Genomic DNA, 17134 nt, shown 5'->3' with positions numbered 1-17134 from the left:
TGAAAATGTAGCGTTAATGTAAGAAGGTTGGCAGCGATGTATTATTTTTTTTTTTACGAGGTAAGGTCAAACTTCTGAGAACCACAAATAACAAAGGAAAGTTTATAATGAAGACTATGGAGGTGCTAAAGTGCCTTTCAACGTCAATAGTAATTTTCAACAAAACGTTTGTGAATTGATCGGTAAGTGTGTCAAAATTATTAAATGCCTTTTCTTTTTATGATATAACTGCAAAATATGAAAAATACTGTTTTAATTAAATATTATGAATATCTCTCTAAACATAAAACGGTGGCGTCAATAAAATAATATATAATGTTGAATTGTCATTATAGATTTATCATTTTTCACTATTTTCAAGAAAATGTTGAAATGCCTTATATTATCTAAGATACAACAAGTTATCAATTCATCGATTCATTCTTTTAAATGCAAGAAATTATGGAATAGATAAATATAAATCAAATAAAATGGAAATCAATTTCGTGAATATTTTCAAAACTAACGACGGTACCTTAACGTTTCCGTAGAAAGATTTATTTCATTTTTCCTGCATGACTACTTGAAACACACGACCCGTGTATGTAGATTATAACAATTTTGAACTTTAGCTTAAAATGTCTCAAGTTACCTCATAGCAAGGTTATGAACCTCCTGAAGGATTCAGTAAAGAAGACATTCAAATGAACCACATACCAAGAATTGCTTATAACGGAAGTGTATTGAAGTAATTCAGGAAATGTCTACTTTAACACCAAACTGTATTCGAAAAGAGAAAATTCTCTGTTCTTCGTTTAAATAGTGTTTCCTCAATAATACAAGATCTGATAGGCGGAAGGATATATACCAGGAGAATGTTTGGACGTCTTGGGGAGCGGCCAAAAGTTGAAAAACAAAAATGTCAAAAACAAAGATTCACAGCATGATTTAAAGAGATCGTCTATATGCCAGTTACAGAAACAGACCTAATAACAGATAGCTTTACTTCGTGCGTAGGTTTGAACAGGAGCGTAGGAACCGGGGGCTGGGGGCGCCAGCCCCCCCCCAGTGAAAAATATGGGGGGCGGAAGTATCATTTCGCCCCCCCCCCCCGCTTCGCAAGTCAGAAAACCCCTTTTTCATTTCTCAATAAATGATCAAGTGTGAAGTGTGCTATATTGCACCAAATTGCATCTGAGGCCACCTGGAAATGCAAAAAAAATTCCAAAGGGGAGGGGGACACCCCCTCCCCTTAGACCCCTCTCCCAGACCGGCCATCAGTCTTCAGCCCCCCCCCCCACACTCAAAAGTACCTTCCTACGCCACTGGGTTTGAATAAATATCCTAACTTATATAGATTCATGAAGAGGATAAAGGCTGTTGGTGCAAATACCTTACATTGATAAATTGATCTAGGTATGTAGGAGAGTTTGTCATAATAAAATCAAATATAGATCTACCAATACCATTAACCATACTGAGGTGCTTTGGTATAAAACTCTACGTGGCTGCTTGGTAGTAAACTTCAATCACAAGTTAGTTAACCATTAGCATGTCAAGTTTCTTTGCAAAATAATAATCACGAACAAAGAGCAAAAGTTTCGAGATCATAATCATAATCAAAATCAAAATCATAATCATAACCTTAACCGTAACCGTAACCGTAATCGTAAACGTAATCGTAATCGTTACCGTGATCGTGACTGTGATCGTAATCATAATCATAATCATCATATTCATCGTCATTTTATTCATCGTCATCATCATCAATATCATGATCATCATGATCATCATCATCATCATGATCATCATGATCATCATGATCATCATCATCATCATCATCATCATCATCATCATCATCATCATCATCGTCGTCGTCGTCGTCGTCGTCATCATCATCATCATTATCGTCATCATCAGAATCAGAATCTGAGTCATCATCAGAATCAGAATCAGAGTCAGAATCAGAGTCAGAGGCGGCGCAATGTTGAGCATACAATATGCGTTCAACAAGTAAAATATAAAACGTTTTCTAGTTTGGTTAATTTCTGCAATTTTATTGTGAGAAATCTTCAGTAAGTTTCGAGAACGTGTCGATCATATACTAAAGAAGCTGCTTTAATTAAGTATCAAATCATCATATACCGTTCATAAAGTTCTTTAAAGTTGTTAGTTTTTCATGTGGGTGTAATTATGTAAACAAAGTAAACAAAACGCCTACGATTAAACTGGTGTGTGCATGACTTGAAACTTGAATAGAGTTGATCAGAATATCATTTTGCCTTATCTATGACGTTATAAAATGGTGCCACCAGGCGCTAATTAAATCGTTAAGTTTTGTGCGTTCGGTTTTGAGGTTGTAATTTTATGATGAATGTAATAAACAGTCATGCACATATAACAGTAGAAGGTTTTTTAACAAAAATCATCCTACATCGACAACATGGATTGGGAAAACAGCAAATCTATATAGGTAACAAATTCAACTGTGATGTCATTTCTGTATACATATACTTAGGTTATTCTGTCCAGTACAGATACAGTACCCTCTATACAGTTCTACGTGTATAAGATATAATATTGATGGTGAGTGGCCGTGGATTGTGCGCATATAATTTCGATAGCATTTCTGTTTCGGGTTAGTTCGCTGGGCGGATTAAATCCTGCGATACTGTTATTGTATGATGATACAATGTGGTTTTGGTTAATATATTTTGCCGGAAGCCTAGGAAGTTTCTTTTATGGGTCAGTGTTATCCTACTTCAAGCAGACGCATGAAATTTAATAATGGACTTTTAAGGCTAAACATAATGTAAACATTGCTGTTAACCGCAGTTATTTGATCATATATGTATAGGTTAAAAGTAATAAGATCAAGATTGAAAATCCTGTCTAAAATACACAATTGTTTCAATGAATGAAGAAATCTTACCTGATTCAGATTTTAAAATGAAATTTAATTGTCCCTAAATGGAACAAGGGTGAATGCAGTGTGAGGTGAAAGGGTGGGATGGCCTTTGGAATGGGATGAAGTATGAGAAAGGGTGTCGCAATCAATATACATGGTGTACCGTCTCAAGCGATTCAAAAGAGGAACATACAGTTGCTGACAAGCGCCCTCTATTAGGAAAGTAATTTCTAGCATATATATATATATATATATATATATATATATATATATATATATATATATATATATATATATATATATATATATATATATATATATATATATATATATATATATAATACTAGTGAAACTTTAAAAGCTTTGTTAAACGTTTCGTGACGAATACGAATCCAAACTTAGCCTATCTTTGTTTTCGTATTTTTTTATTGTTATTGTTGTTGTTTTTATTTTGTTTTATCAGTATACCAACACGTAAAACGGCTTGAGACAAGCTCTATGTACGTCCAAAAGAAGGAAGAAAATACTGTAACATACCACTAGTTACCAAAATTATATATCAACATATAGGCTGCTGAGTTGTTAGTTATCATCAAGTGAAGAAAACTGGCGACTGTATTGCTGAATGCGCCATTTTGGGTGATCATGAGGGTGATCAAAGAATGCATAGCTGTACTAGGAACCCGATCACCAGTTAAACTTAAGTAAATCGAAGCGGATATTGCTGGAGTTTTTTTTTTACCTTGGGAGTCAAGAACTTAGCAGGGCAGATTGGATTATGTTTGAAATTTCTGAAGTTAATATTTTTGGCATTTTAACAGCTGTTTACGCTATTCCTAAAACCTTTTCCGTTGCAATGTGTTTCGGTAGAATAGGTCAAGTTTCAAGCACATTTCGAGTGCTATTTCTATTATGACCGAATTTTCAAACCGTGATAGCTAAAAAAAGGTTCAATTCCTGGAGCGTTAATGGTGCTTCTCTGTCAGTTTTGTCTGATTTGCTTCAGTATGCTTCTTTTGCCCGCGAAGTATGCTTTTTTGCAGCCCTTATCGAGAACGGGCAGCATTTTATGGTAATGTCCTATTTATGTCAACGTAGGAAAGTGTTATATGAATGCCGCAACGTAGTACGTGTTAACGTAAACTGAAACGTGCCTCCCATTTTCCTATAGGTATTTAGATCCTCGACCTCCCCCCTCCCCAAACCCCTTCTCCACTCCTCTACAGATATCCTTATGTTTTTCCTTCGTATCAGAAACGCTCAGACTATTGATATTTTCAAGAAACTGCTAAAACACTACCCGTATGAACAAGCGTATGATAGTTAATATCATCTACCTGTCTCGTATCGCCTTTGAACAACTTTTATTGATATTGGCGCTATATAAATGTTTCTGAGTGATAGGTTAATCAGGACAATGAATTTTTCTTTAATATCTAAGGCAACAACTCACTGAAAATGGGGGCGTGCTTTGTAAACAAACACACAGTCTAACAAACGGTACCTGGTATGCATTTAACTTCGACTGAGCAGACCGTATCCAACGTATACAGTACAGTAGTAGGCCGCACGCAGATATGACCAACTTCACATGCGCTGGTGTTATCAACGTGCAGCTCCGAGGCAATAACAGTAGCTCAGCAGCTGACAGGGATAATCGTGCTGCATTGCATGTTGAATTTGAAAGGCTGAAGGTCAAGCATATGTGAGTAAGCAAATATTCAGACAAATTTCTTAAGTTGAGAATACAGTGTTTTAAACCACAACAAATAGTTTGTTGCAAAGGACATGTCTAACACACAACAGTTCTTGGCATAAGCTAGCCTACAAAAATAGTGGACCTTAGTTAGGCCTAGAATTAGCCTAGGCTGGTTAGGGGACCTAGGCCTAGGCTACTCTACCCTTGTAGCTGTAGGCCTTACAAGTTAGACCTAAGTTAGGCAAGGTCATGAAACGTGGGCACAGGTTCATGATCACATTTCTATCTCAGGATAGTCCTATGTTAGCTATGCCTATCATTACAAACTTGTCTGTGTAGTCTACACTGTTGTCCATATTGCAAAATGACACTTCAGTAAACTTAGCTAGTTAGGCCAGAGCGTATGTACAAGTTAGCCCACAATTCCTGTTGCAGCAATTAAAAGGCCACAACACTGCTAGTGCTCATTACATGTTTGCACATTTCAAGTATCTTGATTATATTGCATATATAAAATCTCAGCAAAGGGCTCAATGACATCAGATGGACAACTGGTTTTTAAGGTTTCTCATTTGGCCGTGGCTATTCTTACGACTAGTCGTAACAATTATTTATAAATTATCCTTACGACAAAGGCGAATTCAAGCGCAGTAAAGTAAATAAAGCAACTGCGCATGTAGTAGGGTTAACACTAACCCTAACTTTAACCCTAAACCCCAATCCTAACCCTAACACTAACCCTAACTGGAAATTATTGTTACTCCTGGTCGTAAAAAATAGTTCTCCTGTCATAAAAATAGCAACTGCGCATGCGTAGTCGGAAATTATTCTTACGAACAGTCGTAAGAATAGCCACTTTGTTCTCATTTTGTGTTAGATTTCTTGTTTTACTGTTGATGCCAATACGTACATCCTTTTGTAGGCTACTGCTACTACACTACTCAGTAGGCTTCATTCAACCCCCCAAAAAAATATACCATAACTTTGCCAGTTTAGTAAGATTCTATAAGCATGATCTACAGTACCATATGGTTACCTCTCAAAAACTTATATGAATTCAAATTGTATCAAAACTTGGAAAGCAAAGTCCAACTTTTTATATGATTCTTACTTAGAAATTACCACGGTTATGATATGTCCAGTCACCATGTTAAGGGGCACCAATTAGTTTTTCAGTTTGTTTTGAAGTTTATGATATCTGGTTTGCTTCATTTACAAGTGAGAGACATCAGTGAGAGCCAACCATGAGATCTAATGGTGATGCACATAATTTAAATACATATTTGTGTACTAGGCTCAAGCACTGTAGATTTCTTTGCATATCTTGTATTAAAAAATTTATGTGTGAGAAAATTTAATGCAGTCGTAAATTCAAGGAAAGTTTGAAAAGAAATTCCAAAGAAAGGAGTACTTCATGACTATCCCAGAATCTTTTACATGGAATAATTGGTATCGGTATCGCATGGCAAAATGGTCAAATGTACACATCCATACACATCAGACAGGGAATAACTGGTCCGGTAGTGCATCACAAAATGCCATGCAAAGTGGTTTAATTGCCATACCAGTCCAGAGCTATGGAGCAGTTTTTTTGGAAACAGGTAACGTTGGTATTTTAAAAGCTCTAGAGTAAATTCAGAGCGCTCCTTCAAAAACTTTAAACAAAGGCTTTGAAAATTATTCCTTTTTTAATGTGTTGCCTGGTATTGTGCATTTTCTTTTTTAGTGAAATCAGTTGTTTGACAGACATAGGCCAGTGGTTATGGTTCCTTTTGAGAGAAATTCAGAGCGCTCCTTCAAAAACTTTAAACAAAGGCTTTGAAAATTATTCCTTTTTTAATGTGTTGCCTGGTATTGTGCATTTTCTTTTTTAGTGAAATCAGTTGTTTGACAGACATAGGCCAGTGGTTATGGTTCCTTTTGAGAGACTTTTATGAGTATTGCACAAGACCTTTTTTGGGGTCATTGTATAAATTGGCTTTTAATGGAAGAGCTACAAATTATGCTGTCATATATAACACTTGGCTAACTTATATGGTCAAATTTGTTTTCTAGAGCAGAAGGTCAATTTGTTCACACTTTGGACAAAACTGATGATCCAACCTTTGAGTCTTGAGCAAATTGTTTTTGCTTTGATAACATTTCCAGTCGATTAGGTTTGATTCATTGACTGGTATTGTCCCATAACGCCATCTAGTTTTCATAAGCCAATCGCTGTCAAAAAGAAGGGATCGGTTATATTATAAAATCTACAAAGAGATGTCACCTACTGTAGAATTCCCTTTCCATATGCTAGACAATGCCCCTACACACCGCTTTGTTTATCCGCCGAAGTTGGTTTGAATAGTACTGTAGTTTGTCAAAAAAGGGGGAGTGGTCCGTGACTAGCACTGAGCATTTCTTTAGGACCAGTCAGGTGCAAAATATATGTAAACATTGAAGTAGAATAAAAGCTTGCCTTCATAATGTGCTGTAAACCAGCTCAGAGTTTATTCTGACAGAATTACGGAAGCTATATGCAGGACTTATACAGTATATATGTAAGTTATGTTACAGAATATCAGGAATTTTAGTTTGGATCAATAATACATAAAAAGTCAGTAACATTGACCTCTGAAGTTTAATACTGTGATTGTGCTTCTGTTTACTTTATGGTAAGTGAGGACAGATATTTTATACAAAGTTTCTCATTAAATGATCATCAGTATCCTCCCCACCACTGACTGATTTGTTATGTGTTTGTTAACTTAAAAGTTTTCTTACAAACTTCTTTACTTCTTAAGTCTATATCATGGAATTTTGTCAGCAGATGTTTGGGCTTTGCTTTTCGTTTAATAACAGTGAATGATTTAAATCGTATTAAATTTCTTCAGAAAGCGAGAATTTAGAAAAACTTTTATGATTGTTGATTAAATTATTTGCTCATGAGATATTATTTGGATTGCAAAATGGGAGGAGGGTGTTTTACCCTTGCCCTCCTGTTTATATCAAATTGATATATATTTATATTGATTTAATACAGGTACTCCTAACAAATTTGCCAATCACAATATATGTATCACTACTGTAGAAGTTTAAAAATTTTGTGCTTCAAGAGCAAAACAGAGAACTTCTGTATATTTATCGGAAACAAATGTTAGAATTCAGCCAAAGAGGTATCCATGAGTATCAGTGAAGGTACAGTGTATCTGTGCAGTAAAAAATTCCCTTGTAAATTTACCCTAGGTCGTGTTTCCTTGAATCCTCTTTAAGAAATAAGAATTGCGCCATTAAAAAGATATACTGTACACCTAGATTATCCCCACCCGACACTCTTTTGGCCTGGACTTAGTTATGGATCATTTAATGCATGCATGCATAAATTCTGTTACGGGGTGTGAGTACATTGTTTCCTAGTCTCAGATTAAAGCCCTGTGCTTTCTCAGCCTTATTTGCCTGAGCAGGTATTTACATCTTGGGTGATTAAACAAAACTGAAAGTCTTGTTGACAGTTCAAGCAAAGGATGCTTTCTCTATTTTTCTTTGGTTGACAGCGGCAATGTACACTTTTGTTAAAACATTGTATCTGTCAATTAGGAACAAACCTTTTTCTAAAGGCATTTATTTTGTACAGGAGGCCATTGGCAGGTTCATCCGTTAGGAAACTCACTCGTTACAATACAACTTGTTGGTCACTTTTGAAGGCCCTCAACAAATAATTGAATAGTTGAAAAAATGGAGGCTGATAATGATACGTGTGAAAAGTTGGAAAACATATAACTGTGTGGAAAGTTGAAGAGGCCAGTGGATCACAAGTATATAGTTTACAGAGAAAGTTCCTTTGGTGGGATGGTGCCTGGTGGGGGGGGGATGAAACTATCTCACTGTGTAACTGTTTTAAATCCTGTTTGACAACAACGTTACTGTTAAAAAGGAATAACGTGAAAGAAGAGTACATGTAAGTGGTATAATAAAAACCAGATTTTTTTCAAACATGAATTCTCAGACAGTTTTTGGTTCAAATAATATCTAGCGTATTACTTCCATTGTCTGTTAGTTTGTGGCATGTCTTGTACTGAACCCTTGATAAAATATGTTTCAGATTATTGAAGGACCTTTGTTTTACTTTTCAGTTATTATTATTATAAACTTATAAATCTGCGTAAGCTTGTGAACAGCTTGTAGTTGAAATATATTTGAAAACATTGAAGAAACTGCCCCAACGACTGGCTGACCAATTTGTTTATTCATGAGCTTGAGTGTACACTAGTACTGTTCAGTGCTATATAAATCAATGCTCTACTAACGTGGCTATCCAGTCCTTAGTTGGTGGCTGTCCTTGTGTGACCACTCATTTAGTGGTCACTGGTAACTAAACCAAATGATAATTTTATAGAACTAAAACGTTGCTTTTTGTGGACCATATATTTGGTACCGTACTGATCTGGCCTTCTGCCTGGAGGTCTTGTTCTGAACACAAGAGACAGAATATTCAAATCTTTTAAAATAGTGTTGTCAAATATTTTTCAGTAAAGTTCAGAATAATCTAAAACAAACAAACTAACATACAATTAAACAAACACAACACACAAAATAACATTGAACGGTTATTTTAACCACTCTTGAAAATTCTTTCTCACGGAAGATGGAAGAGTTCAGATCCATCCTTCTATTAAGTGTGCTACTGTATATACTGTACTAATGGCACACAATAACACTATGGACCAGGCCTTCACAATATCACCAGTCAGCGTTGTTCCAGCAACTTTGCCAACCTACAGTACTTACAGCAAAAAATATGCACAGATCTACAGTATTTTTTGCCTTGTTTTGCTTAACGTGCACTGTTTGTCGAGAAGAAAAGGTCATTTTCCTGCGTACACCTTTAAGACGAAACCCAAGGCTATCCTGATTCTTTGCGATTGTTGGTTTGTATGAATAGATGTTCACAACCTAGACACAAAGATCAAATCTGGAGAAAGAAACTCTCAGTTTGAAGCCATAATCTCTTTTCTGTAAATGAGGGCTATTTTTGTGTCAGTAATTTTGGAGAGAATGTTAATTGAAGCCATTCCGGAACAAAAAAAAGCTCTAGATCTGTGAATTTTCTATAAGAACTGAAGTTACAGTAATGGAATGGTTTTGGTAAAAGTCTTCTGAGAGGGCAATTTTTGGACAGGGTTAAAGCAAGCAAGGGTACAAACAAGGATTCCTACCATGCATAGACTTGGAAAAGGAAAATATTTAGTGTGTTGCATAAATTAGTTAAAGTAGTAAAAAAAGTCAAATGTCTGATGTATAGCAAATGATTCAGTTGGTTTAGTATAAAGAGTTAAAACATAGAACTTCCCCATGGCAGATTCATCTAGACCTGACCCCATCCCACTCCCCCCTTTAATTCCAAACCCCTCCTGCCTTTGCAAACCAGCTTGCCACCGTGCTAATTGCCATTAGTAATTTGCATAAGAGTCAAGACAAAAGATGATGTTGTACCTGATATTAAGTAAATAGTTTTAGCCTTCCAAGTAGCAGTAGACATCTTGTGGCAAAAGAATTTGCTATATAACATAACTTTATCAAGGTTAATTTCAAGCTGTCTTTGTCGAGCAAAATTGTCGAGCAAAATTTTGATATACATATACCCTCTACACTATGTTGCCTACCCACAATTACCGTTTCGTATGTAATGTGTGGGACGGCACAGTCAGTCTCTATGAAAACATCTGACCTACCTTCTAGTATAATACAGTGCAGTTACTAAGGTACCTGTATACCTGGCTTTAATTCCATACATAACTCATATATTATTCATCTCTTGGGTAATCAAAGCCCAACTATGCCTAATTACCTTATACATATTATCCCACAAGAGCTCAATTCTCACAGACAAGTTGGTTTTTAATTTTAATTTTTTCGAGGCAAGGTAATTCGTTTCGGTCTAATTTTCGTTTAAAATTCTTATTATTCCCTAGATCATCTAAGAAATGACTCCATAAGACTTGCTTGCTTCTAAGAGTAAATGTTTAAATTATTCCACGTTAGTTTCAAAGATGAAATTGGTCTCATTCACTTTTCAGTCAGTCCCGTCTTGTATAATTTATCCAATAATTGCATCAGATCCGAGTACTGTACCTATGACGTCCGACTTGCCTCTCATTTTCCTCAACCCATTTGGCGAGTCCTTGTCACTTTATTACATTGCTCGATGAGATCTCTTTGTTTCCTTGTTTCGTCTACGTCTGACTGTCGGGGGGTGCTGGCATGTATGAGTCATATTTCGATAATTTCGTACTACCATAACAGTGGTAACGGCAGTAGGCCCAAAATGAAAATACTAGCAAAGCTTGAGAAGGGGATTGAGACGACTAATCATGTGCGGTATAGATCTGTATGTTGATTAATTTATACAATTACAGTGAAGCAGTGTTAGTGTGTCAGCTTTTACAAACGTTATCAATCATAGTCTGTATAACACTGTAACATTGCAGTTCAAACGGAAGATTGAGCACTTTTGACAATGTTATCAATCAAAACATACTTTCTTTCGTAAAGACCTTTATTTATATTTGTTAAATATACATAGATATGTATGATTAACATCCAACAAAACTATGTGACTAATTCCATTGTTCCCAAACTTCCTGATCAATCTAATGTTTAGCTACTGAGTCTATGGGAAAATTTTTCTCTTTCAGCCACAATAGTTTTTCCGGTTTCACTTCAAATTTCCTCCTTTCCCACCACGTTTAAACAATTCCCCGCAGGAATGACGTACAAAGTTTTCAAGTTAATTGTTTAACAGAGATCAGCTATAATTTGAGATGGAATGTTTGGTTAATGTTAGCCATGCATATCTCAGCTGTCTACATAAAATCATGAAATCTAGCAGCTAATCCATCATTTGACAACCGTGGCTAATCCTGATTATTTATTTGGCAGCACGCAGCAAGCCATAGACTGTATTAAACATCTGACATGTGTCTTCCAAATTTTAAAATTAAATACAAAATGTGATAAATTTGTACCAAAAGTTTAAGAACATATAAAGGACGATCAGCTATTCATCTATGTGATATATCCTTCCCAGACTCACCCAGCCCTGTCCTTACCTCCACCTTCTCTAATCCTCACCTCCCTTACCTCCACCTCACATGTAATTATTTATGTTAGTGACCAACTTTTTAAGTTATTATTTCTATAAATATGAGGGAAGAAATTCAGAAAACAAAATTCGGGTAAAAAATAACGTAACGTTATCTTCTTGCAACAAAATGTATTATACGTAGTACATTTGATACGCAGGTCGAAAAGACCCTGATATTATTAGAATGTGATCATAGTTTCACACATCACCGTGTCACGCACTGCGCCACGACGCGCGATTCGTAATCGTCAAAACTACCCATGACTGTCACTCTGGGCAAAATCCGACACTGAGTAATTGCATTATCATGAATTTAATTATTTACACAATAACAAAAAGTGACAGACAAATTATGCTTTACCTCTAAGTGGGTTTCATCAAGAAAATTAAACTGGTCTTCTGCCGGGATGACTCATTCCTTTGTGGTGGAAGGAAGGTTTATTCTTCTTCTTGATTTGCTGATTCTGTTTGGTATGACCGAGCCAGCGATGAAGTGTTAGGCTCAGAGAGGATGTTGTATGGGAACAAAGGTGTACTAAACACAGTAAACAGATAGTTATGATGATTTGAAAATTGGGTTTGTAGATTTGACGGTGATTCAAGTAATGAGAAGTATGTATTTGAATACTGTACACATTATAAGAATGTATTAAAACAGATATTATCTGTTAAAGCTAGCATATTGTGGGTGAAGTATGATATTGTACACCTCAATTGTGCCACTATGGTTTCTTTGAGGAATTGAGGGGGAAAAAAAAGAATTATGGTTGTTGTATGCAGAATTATGGTTATTGTATGCAAGATTGTAGGCTTGATAGTGGAAGCCAAAGTTACACCCCTGGACCCCACATGTGTACCCTGTACTGTAAGTTTGGCAAAAGGTATCTTCACTACTGGCGTTCTTCTCCTCATCTCATTTCCCCTCTCCCCTCCTCTCTCTCATCTTTTAAAAGTTCCTAGCTTAGAATATAAGTTTCAGTTACTTCTTTCTTTTGCAAACTTTCAGGGCAAAAATAATGGTGATGGAACCAATAATTTACAGGTTTGTACCACTTATATGTACTGTAAGTGCAAAGCACAAATGCTTCAGTATCACGTTAAATGTAGGGTCTTTGAAATGACACGTCAACAGCCACTGTAAGATACTGTACAGTGTAGTAATTTACAGTACATGTATTGTACTGATAGTGGCGTACAGTACAAACTGTAGTGTAGTACTTTACAGTACATATACTGTACTGTTTTAAGTGTCGTACATACTGTAGTGTAGTACTTTACAGTGCATGTATTGTACTGTATAGTGCCATACAAACTGTTCTGTAGTACTTAACAGTACATGTATTGTACTGTATTGTGTTGTACATACTGCACTGTAGTAAATTACAGTGCTGTACTTACTGTAGTGTAGTACTTTACAGTGCATGTATCGTACTGTTTAGTGCCGTTCATACTGTAGTGTAGTACTTTACAGTACATGTATTGTACTGTATTGTGTTGTACATACTGTAGTGAAGTACTTTACAGTGCATGTATTGTACTGTTTAGTGCCGTACATACTGCACTGGAGTAATTTACAGTACATGTATTGTACTGTGAGAGTGATGTACATACTGTAGTGTAGTACTTAACAGTACATGTATTGTACTGTATTGTGTTGTACATACTGTACTGTAGTGTAGTACTTTACAGTGCATGTATCGTACTGTTTAGTGCCGTACATACTGCACTGGAGTAATTTACAGTACATGTATTGTACTGTGAGAGTGATGTACATACTGTAGTGTAGTACTTAACAGTACATGTATTGTACTGTATTGTGTTGTACATACTGTACTGTAGTGTAGTACTTTACAGTGCATGTATCGTACTGTTTAGTGCCGTACATACTGCACTGGAGTAATTTACAGTACATGTATTGTACTGTGAGAGTGATGTACATACTGTAGTGTAGTACTTAACAGTACATGTATTGTACTGTATTGTGTTGTACATACTGTAGTGTAGTACTTTACAGTGCATGTATCGTACTGTTTAGTGTTGTATTGTAGTATTAAATGTGAAAGGCATCTCTTCCTTGGGATATTCATAAAACTTGACAAAATATAGATCATGACACTTGTCAATTGATTATTATTTGATTATTTTGAGAAGAGAGTTGAAGAAGTGGTGAACTATTGATCCAAAGACTAAGCTATCCCTGGAGGTAAGTTAATAAGACAGCTAGGCTGGGATATATTTTTAATATTGTTCTAGAAGTCTGTCCCTTCTCTCGCTTAAATTTAAAAGTGAGACATGTACGTAAAAAGTAGCTACATAGTTGAACATCTTCCACGGATTGACTTATACTGTAGGTGGGCATCAACATTTTGGAAATTTATGATATTTTCATAGATTTATCATGTTTTGTTATACTGTATGGAAGTAGGTGTGGATTCATGGTGCAATATTCACCTAGTAATTTTGGAAGTTCATTAAGCATTGTTGGATATCAATTTAGATTCCTCCTTTAACTATGTCCCATGCTCTCACATTTGAAGTCTCGTACTTTCTAGCAGAGAAAAATCCATCGAAAAAAAAAAAGCCCAGGGGGTCGTTAAACGGTTTAGTTTGCTCATCCTCAGTACTTGTCTAAATTAGACAATACTTCAATACAATATTTCATTCCCATGGTTGATTTCTCTGTGGATGAAGCTGGCAAAACCATCAATATTGCCCTCTCCAAGAGTTAAGAGACCTCTTAGGAGAAGAGGATTATTTAAAGTTTATCAAATAAACAGAAATGAATTCATCACATCTCGTTAGAGATCTGGAAATGCAGTAGTTAGCAGCCTGCAGGCGATGTTGAACTTCTGTGGTATTTCAAACTTGCAGCTTTAACATCTACATTAAAGCAATATAGTGAAAAGTTTGATATATATATATTGGTTGTTAATTAATGCTGGTAGTATCAATCATTACTACAACCTCCTTCTTCCTCGCACACCATGTGCGGTATATCTTATATGAAGATCTGTAGTACCATTACTGTCATGTATCATCTACATATCAGACATTTGAACTGAGTAATTGCATGATATATAGTCAGGGAGGATTTTTAAGGCTTGACAAGTCCCTCCGATTTAAGTCTTTAGGGAATACTTTGTTCTGTATCGCATGGCCAAACAGGAATTTTGCTATACCAACTGTGCAAAAAGAAGGTAGCAGTTTTTTTGGTAGATATGAACCATTGATAGTATTTTATAAATGTCACAGTGCAGAGCTCCAAAATGCCAGACAAAAGTCGAACATTTGATTAGTTATTACCAGGTTCTGATTAAGTTTGTCAGACCACCAGTCCTTAAGATGAAGGAGGACCATTTTATGTACGTACATCCCCTAGCTTAATTAAATACTCAGTCAGTCGTTACCGTATGTTGTACTTTGCTTCAATGTCGAACAACAAAACAAAATCATCCAAAATCTATATCAAGAGCAAAATATGAAATTAATCTTGCAAACTTTTACTAGTCATGCAGTGCGCTAAGTTGTTCATTACGGTTTGCTACTGTACAGTACCATTTAACTCGCCTCTTACCGGAATACAGACCGAATGTAAGGTTATAATCGAGTTGGGATGCACCGGATCCAAGTTTTTGGATCCGGCCGGAACCGGATTTTGCCGGATAGTACATGAAATCCGGCCGGAACCGGATTTTTTCATTACACAAAAGAAAATCATTAATAAGAAGTAGAAGTATGAAACAAGGAGCAAATCTTAGGTGAGGTATAGGCATATTAAAGAAGGTGAAATAAACCATTGAGAAAATTAAATTAAACATGTTAAACCTAATTTTTCCTTACTTTGAATGTTTTTATTAATTTTTGGAAATAGTTTACATTGATTTAAGTTAATACCAACACCTTTTTAAGGAATAATTCAGGCCAGATTTTGAAAAAGATCTGGCCGGAACCGGAACCGGATAATTGCTCACTATCCGGCCGGATAGTCCGGCCGGACCGAATATCCGGTGCATCCCTATAATCAAGGGCGATCGAAGCATGTCGTAGCTGTGTACCAGAAAGTTAATGCTGGATTGTTATGCACTACATTAGTTTGTCTGCATATGGATTGGTTCACTCGAAGTATAGTCTTGTCTTGGGCGAGATTCCACACATGTACAGTACGGTATATAGAATCTTAAACAGTTAGCCTTACCCCTAGAAGAAATACCTCAGTGGCTCCGCTGTTGTATTATTTTACACTCCCTCAATACCTTTCAATGGTTTCCTGCAACCAAAATACCAAGTATTTGACGTTCCGATTACAGTATATCTTTTGTAGCGTTGTTGGAATAGTTGATGCATGTATCCAGATATATGTTTGCTTTCTTTTGCTTCTACTTTGATGACATTGTAACCGGCTCATTGTTCAGGCTTGTGTAAACACAAAAAGTATGTTAATACCTACAGTACAGTAATACATACTGTTGGTTTATAGGGGCTTTCGAGACGTGATCTGCACTCTGCAGTTTCTACAAACGTACCGAGGATTTCTCCATGTAAGGCAAAAATAATTAAGGCACATAACAATTGGGAGCTATTGAAAGGATGCGACTTTTCCAGGCAATTGAACCCTGACAAGAAATATTAATTTATTCACTTACAGTATACAAGTAGAGAATTTCATATTTCCAGGGCTTTAACCAGAGATAGGAAGTAGGTAGTGTAATGGGTTAACCCCTCCTACTGCTCCTCATCCCACTCCCCTCCCACCCCTCAACCTTACCAGACTTCTTCACCCTCCTCTCCCACCCCTCCCCCTTTTGGCAAAAGTTTCTTCAATTGAGAGCACTGCTTATATCCCAAATGGTGGGTGGAATGTTTCTTAGGTTTATTGAACAAACAAATCACCCTTCATTTTCCATCAGGGAGATTTCTGGCTCAAGTCTTTCTTAGAACTTCTAAACAAACTTTTTGGAGCTGTTTGTTGCACCTTTTTCAGGAAAAGTTGCACTGGCTTAAAGATGGCATCATTTGGTAAAGTTTCATGGACAGATCTTGGGCCTAAGCTTTATAGCCAGTTTGGATATAAGTGAATCTGGTTGAAAGTGGAAATATACATACAGTACATTCATGTCATTTTACTCAACTATTAAAGAACACAGCCCCACTGAACTCCTTCAGTTTATGATGAACATTGTATGTACAGCAGAAAGTCTTCACCGTTTATTTTGAAAGACAACATGGCATTGTTGATAGAAAATTCCTTTGAATCTATTCAGTGTTTAACAGAACAGTCGGCAAAGATAAGAAGCCCCAATCAATGCAGGGAACAATATTAGGATCTAGAGAGATAAAGGGTGAGTTAGGGGATAGGGGTAAGGGATCAGAGATCAGGGTTACATGGGGTATGGTCTTAAGGTGAGTGATAGAATGAAGCAGCCAA

At 36.2% G+C, this 17134-nt stretch overlaps 1 protein-coding gene across 6 annotated transcripts in view; it reads left to right on the top strand.

Annotated features, from left to right (window-relative positions):
• Nucleotides 1-4433: 4433 nt before the first annotated feature.
• Nucleotides 4434-17134, top strand: part of LOC139975151 (uncharacterized) — a 74797-nt gene continuing 62096 nt past the window's right edge. For 4 of the 6 annotated variants that reach the window (XM_071982847.1, XM_071982829.1, XM_071982838.1 and 1 more), the window contains exon 1: nt 4434-4592. The gene's annotated coding sequence lies outside the window, so the exon portion shown is untranslated. Of the gene's footprint in view, nt 4597-7040; nt 7241-17134 lie in introns of those variants that run through there. The other 2 variants (XM_071982820.1, XM_071982811.1) reach the window with 2 other exon arrangements.

The sequence above is a fragment of the Apostichopus japonicus genome, chromosome 2 (genome assembly GCF_037975245.1).
Source record: "Apostichopus japonicus isolate 1M-3 chromosome 2, ASM3797524v1, whole genome shotgun sequence".
NCBI classification, from domain to species: domain Eukaryota; kingdom Metazoa; phylum Echinodermata; class Holothuroidea; order Aspidochirotida; family Stichopodidae; genus Apostichopus; species Apostichopus japonicus.
This window is presented reverse-complemented; position numbering and strand designations above follow the sequence as displayed.